At 34.8% G+C, this 11,856-nt stretch overlaps 1 protein-coding gene across 21 annotated transcripts in view; it reads left to right on the top strand.

Moving 5' to 3' along the window:
- The window catches only part of LOC131425391 (sex determination protein fruitless), a 761,905-nt gene that overhangs the window by 365,351 nt on the left and 384,698 nt on the right, over positions 1 to 11,856 (top strand). The window lies entirely within an intron of this gene.

The following is an 11,856-nucleotide window of genomic DNA, read 5'->3' as shown; positions in this document are numbered from 1 at the left end:
ATGTCAGCATAACGCTGTATGTGTTTCATCGGCTGTGTACAGAGATGCCAGATATTTTCATAGAAAATATGTATTGCTTTGCATAAAAAGTCTATATCTTCTCCATCTGTTTTCACTAATAAAATGGTGTTTCTATAATAAAATGATGTTAAAAGATAAATTTTCATATTTCCGTAAGTAAGTGCGGCACTCACTAGAATATTCTAAGATGATTTTTTTATCAATATCTGTATTAAATTTAAAAAATCTGTATTAAATTTAAGAAATCTGTATAAACTCAGATCTAAATCAGTATGCGAACGCAAAAATCTACACAATAAAGATAAATCTGTATAAATGTCATGTCTGGCTCTGCATTTTGTTTTAAGAAGGGCTAAATAGTAACAATTCCTTTTTTGTTTTTCAAGTTTACCAAATTAACTGCACCGTAAAATTTTAAATCTAACACGAAAGGTAACGAAAACAACCAAAAAATTTTCAATCTTCGAAATAATTCCAAACTGGTTCTAAAAATATCGTGTGTTGTCCCATAGTTGGCATTAGGTCCATCTTAAGAAAAATTCTGACATTTTGAACCTGAGAGTGTAATAGAGCAATGTTTTGTTTTGGTGTCGCCATTGCTAATTATGAGGATGCATAAAGGACCTACGATAGAATGAACAAATATCAATAACATTTGATAGAAAAATGCTTACATTTTATGTATGTAGATTTTAATTCTTTAATAAAAAAATTAGCAACACTGTTTCAATGCATTTGTATTAGATTGCGCTACGCGAAATAAACAAAACTAAATATTTTCTTTTACAAAAGCAGTTTTCCGGAAAAATAAATAATTTTACGACAACATTTCATATCCATTTCCTTTCGCGTGTTAAATTAAAGGTTCCTATTTTGCGGGTTTACTTATAGAAGGTACGTAAATCTTTCTATTGCAATAATTCCTGCAAGAGGAAATCCATATAGGAATGTGTTTTCTGCTAATCAAAAGTATCAGTAGAAGTAAGTTGAAACTGAAATAATTTTTCTCGAACTGTTTTAAGGAAAACGAAAGAGTTTTTGACCAAGACTTGCTTTTCTTGAATTGCAAATTAAAGCAGAATGAACTGATTGGTTTATTTTTCAACCATATGGAAGATTTATTGATTAAAATCGGGTAAAGAAGCGCGGGAAATACGCTTGCAAAGAGTCTTGCTCCTTAAAAGTATTTGCTTGATGAAACTTCTCTGGGTCAGTTTCAGTTTTCTCAAGCGAAAATGACATAAGGATACTACACACATCTTTCCATAGGGTTGCAAATTAGATATTCAAGGGTAAATACACGTAGAAATGTGACCAGGTTTTGAACACTTACAGCTCAGTCAAGTTTGTATCAATTATTAATATTATTTCACCTTTTGATTTAAAAAAAATAGATGTCGATTGAATGTATCAAGCCACGTATTTATTATATAATTGAAGGTTTGATTAAAAGCGAGCAATGTACTATTTGGTCTGTTGAAAATCTATGACACTATACTGGTTTACTGGATTCCCCTAACAGAAACGATGGTTTTGAAGGAGTAAGCGTTATATTAGCTAGGAAGCATCGCTCTTATTGGTCGTTCAATGCAAAAGCGAAACTGTGGTGAACGCACACGAATCTATAAATATAAGCTAAATTGTTCCATAAGCCTGAAACATATCAGAAAAAGGTTGCTGCTAGACAGCCAGTATCACACAAAGCGCTATAAAACTGCAACTGCCCCATGGTAAATTGAGTTCTTATAGGATTGATTTCTAATTTGAATAAGATAAACTTGGTTTATAATGAGAAAAAAATTATCGCTTCAAACGAATGGTAGTACCATAGAGCGACCACAAATCGCTATGTTAAACATTCAAAGGAGAAACTGAACGCTATAAAAATAATTGCATGCAAGCAAAACTTCAACGCAAGCTTAGCTTAGATATAATATCGTCAGATACAAGATAAATACAAATCAAGACAAACAGAGTCTATGTTCTGGGTTTCCGTGTTCGATGTTGGTTCCTAATAATAGATCGATCAATACCAATCTAAAGAGACCCTCTTGCAATTGCGTATTAAAAAGTAGGCCGATTGATGGAACTGTTTGATTGAAAATATCAATTATTAGAAATGTTGGCTGCCTTGTCCCACAGAAAAAAAACTAGAACTCCTTGTAGTTTTGACTTTCACATATCAGCTTCTTTAAACACAAGCACACACTCAAAGTCTGTCTGCGCTTTCCTTTTTGTTTGGTGTTTGCTGGCTGTGTCCTCAGTGTAGGCATGAAACTTACACGCTGGTGTATCACTTTAGTGAAATGCCATCAATGTCCCTGGCTAAGAATAAGAATATCACAAATGACGCATTAAAGTATAACATTTGAAGAATACTATGCACAATATTCACAACGGCAGTAGCAGCCATCATTCGTACATGTTTGGGAAAAAAGTAGACCTGACCATGCCCATCAAAACTTACCTACAGTAATGTAATGCTGGTTTTTCGAAATTTCAATTTTTCTTTTTTTTTGACCTCTTTGAAGGGTAAAACACGATTTTTTTTCGATAAGAATCAGTCAATTTTTTATTATAATTTTAAAACTATTAATCAATTTGATAACTCGAAATTCGATTGATTCTCTTTACATACATTATTTTGGTTTCGTCTTGTCTTAGGGAAACGAGTGAAGTTGGCATTGATACTCTCTTTTGTAGCAGTGAGAGACGAAAATTCTTCGTCTATCTTCGTTTGTATTGGATACGAAAATTTACGAATGAGACAGTAAAAAACGAAGATGAGGCTGTTCGATTGTATTCTTCCATTGGAAATGCGTGACAATTTTAAGCTTTGATACAAAGAGCGAAACATTTGACAAGTAACGACAGCGGGTCGGGTACACACTTAGAAAAAAATACATCTTAATAGGAGCGAAATGCACAGAAAAGGAGCGCCGCGATTCAATTACATTCACAACTCAAAGTTTGTAAAGATAAGTCGTATCACTATCTTCACAGTTAATTTAGCTGAAGTTTACATCGGTACAGACGCAAAATTTATTTTTACATATTAGTAGATGTAATATTATGACATCACCGAAGAAATTACGACAGGCTTGAGTTTACGTAAAGTCAAATTTTGCTTTTATCGATTTAAAATTCTGACAATATTTTTGAAATAGTATGCAGTCAACAACCAAAAATTAATATATTAAAATTTACACATGATGTAAATCAAAGTATGCCATGTATTTGATATCATATCAATTAACAGTCAAGTCTAAATGTTTTGTTCGCTTTGGCGTCAAATTCAGTTAAATTAGTTGTAAAATTAATGATATGACATATTTTGGCTTGTGAGCTTAGATCGGTTTGACGCTACATTCTATCGAGACGTAAATTGGCATGATTTTTTCCTACTGTGCTATAATGAAACGCCGAGCCTTATGCCATAGTCGATACGTCACCAAAATAATTCTCATGGAAGATCCAACCCACCGTTCGCTGCCGACCATCAGCAGGAGGTTGAATCTTCCAGAGTTGATCACTGTAACCCTACAATTCTACAATGTAAAAAATTATGAACCTATCCTAGCCTCAGGTAACAGGAGGGAATGCCCTTCGGCATCTTAGAGCAAACACAATGTGCCATTGTAAATGAATTGTTCAATAAATGAAAAAGCCGAGCTTTTTGGCACCATCTCATGTTTAAATATTGAGATTTCATGATAAAATTGTCATTTAGCTGGACCTTCCGTTTATCTATATGCCTCTTCTGGATTTTTTCTGGCTCAGCTTCAAACGGCTTTTAAGCGTTTTCAGTAAAATTGAAACATAAATTTTCGTAATATATGAAGGGATAAATCCGGATTTTCCTTGTTAGACTATGAATCGAAGCTTGTGAAATATTTGTACTAATTAATTTGTTAAATTAACAAACAAACATACAAATAATTTAGCTAAAAGCGTTGGCTGTAAGTTTCAATGCATTAGTATCTAAAACTAATACGATTATTGTTTCGTTACATTGGCCGGTAATCTGAAAACAAAAAAAAAGAAATACCTTCATTCAATTATTGACATGATCCCGCACGTGGTTGGGTGTAAACATGTATCCGTGTATGTGAAAGTAAGTGCGAAAGTAATCGAAAATTGGTTGGTCAGTTGCGGACTCGAGAGGTATGTTGACAACACAACTTTCGTCCTCGGTGGTAGGCTGGCTATCAGTCGGTTTCGTTGCCATGGAATTACCAATCAGCAACCACAAATGAACCTCACCACACATGTGGTCTCAGCTGGTGTTTTTCCAGTGAAACGGTTTCGTGTCGTGGACCGGCCGGTCGGTATTGGGGACGGGAACGCAGGAAGCGGTAACCACATCCGGCACATTCTGGGGACGGTGTGAAGATCGAAAACTGTGCCAATTCAGTTGGAACTAATTTGTGCACTCGTTTGGCCACAGCGACGCTGCCAACCACATTTTCTACACTCCAAAAGAGATTTATTTCAAATTTCAATAATTGGATCCTACTCTGAATATCTGAACGATTTCGAATTGGAAAAGGCTGAAGACATTAATTAGAAAACTGATCGACTTAAAATGAAGACAAATAAGACATTGCGAAATTCGGTAAGCATTTGAAGGGAAAAAATACTATCCAGCCGATTCCCAAACATCTCCAAATTTTACTGCTCAGCAACGAACAAAAATAATACGGATCAACTATTTTAATCAATTTCCACTTCCTTCAATCGGTAAAATTCCAATAACATCCCGGTAAATAAGTGGAAAAATGGTATATGACTCTTTCAACCTTTGTACCACCAAAACGATCGAAACTGGATACCGGAATAATAAACAGAATTGAAAATAGTTTTCCATTTACCAGTTCCCACCTGCACACAATGGGATGAGTTTGCTAAAAAAGGACAAAAAAATTTTGTGACAATTTTATCTATGGAGGGGGTTTGGAATCAAACTGAGATAGGTTGAGTAAATGATAGTTTCTCCCATTAGTGTATTTCCGCCTATTTTTTACAGCGTATAAAAATGATTTGGTTAGAGAACTTGAATGATGGAATAAGACCCTAGTTTGTTCGTTATGTCAGAAACATTTGTGCTATACAGATGAGGGTATTTGCATATAAATACCGTGATGATAAAGCATTAAGAGTCAAACAACTGTAGTAGAAGTGTAAATAATTGACTAGGTGAATATGTTCTACTAAATTGAAACGTAAAAGTGAGCTGATGCATTACGGTTTCCTTCAGAATAACGGTAGATCATCCCGATCAGAAGAGAATGTCTAAAGAATACCATATTATGTCATTCTTTTCAGAATAGCAAAATAGTTTAATTTGGCATTGGTTAGGTTAAATTCAGAGCTAAACTACCAAAACAACCATACAAGGTTGAGCTATTTAAGACACCAAAACAATACCACAAGAATATTAGTTTACGCTCAATTTGTTTCTTGATGTCTATTTGTATCCAATTTTGATTATTACGATTTAGTCGTGTAAAATCACAATCTTAAGAGCTGAGGCCAGTGTGTTTTAAGGTGTTTTAGAGGTCTGTTTTCACGCAAATCTGATTTTCTCAGAAACGGTGACGAACATCATAAAACCCAACTGACAATCTCTTAGAAAATTAGTTTAGATTATTCTGTGAAAGTTTCAGAATGATTCAGTGACATTAGCGATCGGGAAAGTCTTTTTTCTGAAGGAAGAATTGCAAAGCTCAAAACACCGTCTTTCAACTTGTTCATTGAATATCTCGCCTTCAAAAGCATGGATCAAAAATCTATCTTGACAATGTCTAGATAATTTAACTTAGATGCGATTAGTGCATAAAAACATATATGTTATCGCGATCAGAATGAAGTGAATGTTATCTTTGTGAAGGTAAGTCGATTTCTATGCACGCGCCATTTTTTCTGCTCCAGTTTCCTGGTAACGTAACAAAACAGGAGAGAGAAATAAAATCGGCTCAGAAAGGCTGCCAAACTTAGATTTATATGAAAGGTCTTGCGATCCTACACAATGCTCAAGAATCATAGTTGAATCCGAATTCCGGTTACGGAGTTACTGGGAGATAAGTGCAAAAATTTATTGATAAGGATGCTTTTCATAAGTGACCGTGTAGAGAACTACGATTCGCTTGAAAATTGATCTTAAATTTCTCTAGTTACTAATCTCACTACCGTGATACCGGTCCCCAGTTTCTGGTTTCGTAAGTACCGGAAAATAGTGATTTTTTCAGTGTCTTTTTATTAATCAAACGAAAAAAGTATTGAAGAGCTCATCGAATGGATTGAGAGGTACAGGTGCTAAAGTATTCAAAACATTAGAACCACTGAAAGCTTTTTGTTTACTTATAGGCAGAAAATAATTTTTCATCACTTGTCCATTTGCTGCCTACTCAAATCGTTCGAGGGTAATTTCTGGTGGACTCGACGGATTAAGCAGTGTTTTGGAAGGCGCTCATAAATCCGGTCTGCGGGAACATTTAACCCTTTTTTACGTGGAATAAAACCATAGTCACAACAGCTTGGAATTTTCTTCATTCGGTTTTGTGAATTTGTGTTGTTTTTTGAAATCCGAAAATCCAAAATTTAAACCCAAGGAAAACAAACAAAAAAATACCGAACAATCAGTTAGTTCCAATTGGTTTACAGTTTACGGTAGTTGTTTGACAGTTCAGCAATTACCGAACGATCGGTAATAAATTTAATTACCGAACTGATTACTGTTGCTGTTGAAAATTGAAAAGCTGTTGAAAATTCGGTAAAAAATTACCGAATTCTGTGAAATTTTCTAAGTGTGTAGGTGTAAATGGAAGGTATTATAATTTTATACGATACTCGTGAACTTTATGCGTATCCGACTTTCGGTTTCGGAATTACAAGGTGATATAGGCTCAATCTCGTTAAAGTACGACGATGTGGGAAACGAAAAAAATCGTACCTGTTCAATATTGTTTACAGATTGAAAAGGTGATGCTAGTTTATATTCAAATAAACTTTTATGTTTTCATTCAAGACTCAACTATTCTTATCTTAAATGAATTAGTAATACTTAACAAAATGTGAGTAACAAAGAAAAAGGGTTTTGGAACACCTTCTAATGAAAACCAGAAAATTTACCTTTTTTAATCACTTTGTCTAATTTGTAAACATAGCAACACATGCCCATTTAAACTAATGACGACCTTGAAACAAGTTTTCGAAATAAATGAATAGTCATTCCGTGATTAATAACAAAAGTATTTACAAGATTTCGATATAAACTTTATTTTTCGGTTCGATTTACACGTTTTTTTCAAGCAATAAATTCTTACAAAATCAAACCCTTAATAAACGTAAAACTGCTCCGAGATCACGCTATTTCAAGCATTGTCGTGATTTAAAGACGCAACATTTTTATTATATATTGAAATAATTTAGATCAATTGATTTGAAATTAAACTTTAGAATAAATTCACTGTTTTATTCACTATTTTACTATTCATAGGCATAACGTTTAAGATATTAGTGAGGTGCGTTACGTTTTAATTTCAGCGAAATTAGTCATGATCCGAGAACTTTTAATCATGGTGTATTGTTATTTGGAATTCTGCCCGTGTAGAGACGTGAATTTGTCTAAGTGTGTAGTTATTTCCCTACCATTATCTTTTGTTGTTTTTGCCAGGTTGGTTTTTGCCAGGAATTAATTTACTATGAACACAAATTTCAAAAATGATTATGCAACTATTTACTTACTCATGACGTCTACATTTTTAACTACACGCAGAGAAAAATATTGTAAAAATAACTAAATTTTGGTTTCACCCAACGATTTATTTTGTTGAAATAGTGACAAAAGAAAATCTGCTTTGAGATTTAAAATATTGTTGCTTGAAGCTACAAAATAAGATATTTGATTTTGCTCAGTGCATTAGTTTGTTTCAAGAAATATTTTGTTAAAAATAACAAATATTTTACTTGCGCGTTCCTGTCAATTTCTTGACAAACAATTTCATGGTAATGTTAACTTTCAAAATAAGATTAAAATCAACTAGCTTTAGATAATGATATCAGGTGTACAACTTTGCTTCCGCCGTTTTTTTTTCAAAATTAAAAGCTTTATTGCGAAAAAGTGCTTACAGATGTATTATTCAAAGTATTGCCCATCGCTAGCGACAACTTTCTCCCATCTTTCCGGTAATTTTCGGATCCCGGCTCGGAAAAAAGGAGTCCTCTTTTGACGCTATCCACGAAGCAATCCATTTTTCCAACTCTTCGAAGGATTGAAAATGTTGATCTGTCAGGCCGTGTGCCATCGAACGAAATAAGTAGAAGTCAGAAAGGGCGACATCTGGGAAATTCGGCGGGTGGAGCAAGACTTCCCATTTCAGCGTTTCCAGGTACTTTTTGACCACTTTTGCGATGTGAAGCCGAGCATTGTCGTGTTGGAGGATGACTTTGTAATATCGCTCTTGATATTGTGGAAGCTTTTCTTTTAGCGCGCGACTAAGGCGCATCAGTTGCGTTCGGTAGCGATCTCCTGTGATGGTTTCACCCGGTTTTAAGAGCTCTTCATCAAGCAATGCTTCTAGTTGCTCATCTTTGAAGGTTTCTTCTCTTCCACCACCATGTTTGTCTTCGACATCGAAATCGCCATTTTTAAAACGTTGAAACCACTCCCGACATGATCTTTTACTCAGAGCAGCATCACCGTAAGTTTCTGAGAGCATTCGATGCGCTTCAGCAGCATTTTTTTTGCGAATTGTAACAGAAAAGTAAAACTTCCCGCAAATGGCGAGAATTGAGCACATAAACAGACATTTTCGAGCGTGAATAATACAAAAACAAAAACAACTGTCACTGAAACGGCGAAGACAATTCGTTAGGCATTGTACACAATCACTCTAAAGGCATTATCATCTATGTATTTTGACCAGCCTCAGCCGGTTCAGCCGCCTATCTGATAACGGCGGATGCAAAGTTGTACATCTGATAATATTATTAGTTCTTTGAATTTATAAACTTCTCAGTTTAAATGAACGATAAGATTCAAACCTAAAATAATTAATATTTCAACATACGCTGTAATGTACGACATGTAATAAATGGCTGATTTATTTCAACGATAAAATCTGCCGAAATAAACCAGTTTTTCGTTAGCCAGGATGAGAATGTGTCTTCAAGTCGAATAGATATAATTGTAGATGTAGAATAGAGAAATTGGTTCAAAACAATTATATTCTAGCTTGAAATCAACAGAAATCATATTTTAAAATCTACTGACTGTTTTGTTATTTCAAACAAGCTCAATTTCTCTGCATGTACCTTGTGTATAAAACCAGATTGTTACAAGTAAATAATGTTTTTTTTTCTAATAAAAATTCATGGTCATATTTTTCTCCAATTTCGCTTACTATGCCATCGGTGACAATAAGCACGGAAAGCGGAGCTCGATTCACCGATCCGAACGGTGAAGGGATTTTGTTCTCAGTGTCAATTTGAATTGTACTGATTCTTCTTCGAACGTGCATTGTTGATTTTTATCGTTATTCTGTTCGTGTCTGGCACTGTCTGAGTCGTTCCGTGTGTTTGTGACGTTATCCCGAGTAGAGTGTGAGATTAAAAAGAAAACTCAATTTGATGTTGTGCTGTTCGTATATATCGATTACTTAATTTGCTATCGTTTTGGTCGTTTTAACGGTTAAAAGATCAAAATTGAAAGCAAAAACAATGCTGTGTGACATCAAACTGGAAACTAGTTTTGCTCTCAGTGAAAGCACATTGAAAACTTAATATGATGTGGATTTTCTCGAAATGACACGTCACGAGCACAATCTAAAAATAGAACAGCCAAAAATGGTCCGGGATAGTATACATTTAGGCGATATTACTCGCAAGCAAGAAAAAAGATTTTATGCAATCTCCAAATTAGTCGTAAGCAAGAAAAAAGATTTCATGCATTGTCTACACTACCGCGGAGAGAATCCGGTTTCGAACTTAGGTGTTTTGGAATGTGAACTTTTGGCGATTGCTATGTACTGTAAGCGCTAGCTATCAGGAGATGGAAAATGTTCGATTATATGACAAGCAGTGTTGTTTCACAAAGTTGTATGTAGGTAGTTTCTGTCAGTGCACACTCGTTGCGTCGCTTCCATCCCGCATCCATCGTGAATAGCAGTGTGACTATTTGAGTACAGTATAAAAATGTTCTCTTTGTCCTTCTCATATCCAAAGCTGTAGCATGCAAACATTTTAACATCAAATTAATAATTTACGATCATTTGATGCAGAATTAGTCCTGTGACTCAAAATTATAAAGATTTAGTTAGACGGTTTCTTTAGAAAAGTGTATTAAAGTTCCAAGATCTTTTAGATGATAGATAAAACACTTCTCATAATATCTAGCGGTATTTACTTTTCTTTACGTTTCGTCTTAGACTCGTCAGTGCAGAGCAGTTCAAATTGAACTGCTTAGTGCAAACTTAAACAGTTCAATTTGAACCGCTAAGCAGACGTAAAGTTAATGCTACTTGCAAAACACTTTTTCAAATGGCACCGAAGTGCCATGTGTTTTCTGACGTGCCGAACGAAAACGTCTTTTTCGACTAATACTGGCCGATTCAGGTATGGTCATTTAGGGGTTATCCTAAGTTTGTGCTTTGGGCACATAACCGTTTTTACTTTTCTTTACGTTTCGTCTTAGACTCGTCAGTGCAGAGCAGTCTGCTTAGCGGTTCAAATTGAACTGTTTAAGTTTGCACTAAGCAGTTCAATTTGAACTGCTCTGCACTGACGAGTCTAAGACGAAACGTAAAGAAAAGTAAAAACGGTTATTTGCCCAAAGCACAAACTTAGGATAACCCCTAAATAATCTAGCGGTAGTAAGTATATAAAGTTCTGAGCATTTATAACTAGGAGTGAGAATTGTTTTGACGAGTGTCTTCGACACAGTTTGTGGACTACTTAGGAATATACAAATTAAACATATATTTTCTTGGTGGCTCCTTTAAGCCACTGAAGTATTATTAAAAATTAGCTCTAGGTTCTAAAGTCTGAGACATTCAATACTCGATGTTCGAACTTCGTAAACAATGAATTTTTCCAGACTGTTGGATATAAAGTTATGGACATTTCCAGAACGGGTTTGACGAGTAGATTATTTTCGCCATCCAGGTCCCCGATATCTGGATGCACTGAAAATAATGGTCTAAGAACTTTGGAATGAACTTCGCAACGTCGTATGATTACAAATATCGAAACATTTTTTTATAACTGAACGCAAAAGTTGTTACAGGATCGGATACTTAACGTATCTAGAAGGAAATAGATGACGTCAAATATATTTCTCATGTCAAATCCAGAAATAAGCTACTTCTACGGCAGACGATCAATGAGATGGGAATGCCAAAGCCACTATTCAGATTGACCTGCTTCGGACAAACGTGGTACCGATGATCGCCAATTTATCTAATGCCTCACAGACGTGTGGTTCGACACCAATATTCTCGTGGTTAAAAGGAAAGAGCATTATTTGCGTAAAAGTTGAAAAAATTTTGAAAAAAATCGTTTCTTCGCGGTTATGGTTGCGGTCCACTGCAGGATCTCAGCAGGATGTCAAATCATTTTTTGTAAAAGGCAAAAAGGATTGAAGGAATAATTCTTCCATTGAAACTTAACTTTGTATTTTTCTGCTGCCATTTGAAATTTGCTCAATTTCAATGGATTCACTAAATTGTTGATATTATTATTTTCATTTTTTGAGTTTCACAAAACTTTTGCCTTTAAACAGCAAAATGATAGCACAATGTGATATTAATTGAAAATTTGATAAGTCGATATCATATT

The sequence above is a fragment of the Malaya genurostris genome, chromosome 1 (assembly GCF_030247185.1).
Source record: "Malaya genurostris strain Urasoe2022 chromosome 1, Malgen_1.1, whole genome shotgun sequence".
Lineage (NCBI taxonomy): Eukaryota > Metazoa > Arthropoda > Insecta > Diptera > Culicidae > Malaya > Malaya genurostris.
Note: the sequence above shows the minus strand (reverse complement) of the source record. Positions and strands in the feature narration are given on the sequence as shown.